Source organism: Apostichopus japonicus, chromosome 10 (genome assembly GCF_037975245.1).
Source record: "Apostichopus japonicus isolate 1M-3 chromosome 10, ASM3797524v1, whole genome shotgun sequence".
In the NCBI taxonomy this organism is placed as follows: domain Eukaryota; kingdom Metazoa; phylum Echinodermata; class Holothuroidea; order Aspidochirotida; family Stichopodidae; genus Apostichopus; species Apostichopus japonicus.
The window spans coordinates 180,092-180,891 of record NC_092570.1 but is presented as its reverse complement, the minus strand read 5'-3'; positions in this window follow the sequence as shown (position 1 = coordinate 180,891).

Below are 800 nucleotides of genomic sequence, written 5' to 3'. Positions count from 1 at the left end.
TACTATATATGGTCTCTCATAACGCGTGTGTGGACGCCTTAAACATTTGTGCTATGAAACCAACTGTGGCTGGTCTCGGACTCGACCGAGTCGTCGGGGAACATGACGCATTTCGGGAAGGGGACGAACGCCCCCCCCCCCGAGTATTTTTTTTTTATTATGATATCGCTAGTAATTTCAAAATAGAAAATGCTTAGATGCAACTCACAAGGCATGGGAAGTGTCATTTTCAGCGATCTGGGAGGCATTTTCGGCCAAAATTTTCTTGTACGCTTCGCGCCAACCCATGGTCCTGGGAAGTGCCATTTCCAGCGATCTGGGAGGCAGTTTCGGCCAAAATTTTCTTGTACGCTTCGCGCCAACTCGTGGTGGCGCTACGCTTAGATAGTTTGCCTACAGGCTTCGCCCCTCCCTTGGCTAATTATTCGCTACGCGCCTGTTCGAATATGTAAAGCAAACAGCAGATATGACATCATATCAGTGAGCATGAAAATGGCGGTTCCAGGATGAACAGCCTCAAAACTGTCGATGTGTGTAGTCATAGGAACCCAATTTGATTTGGTGGCTGTAACGACTTGCCCGAAAAATATAACCTAAATTTTTCGCCGCGCTCCGCGCGCGTTCAACATGTTAAAGTCAATATCATATAAGCAAGCATCGGTGATTACATCGCATGCCATCGTGTACCGTACGGTCCGTGGAAATTGCGCAGTATACCGCGGGATACTAATGTAAACAACGAAATGTCTTATGTAGATGTAGTAAAAGCATGGAGGTCAAATTATGTCAAATTCTCTGTT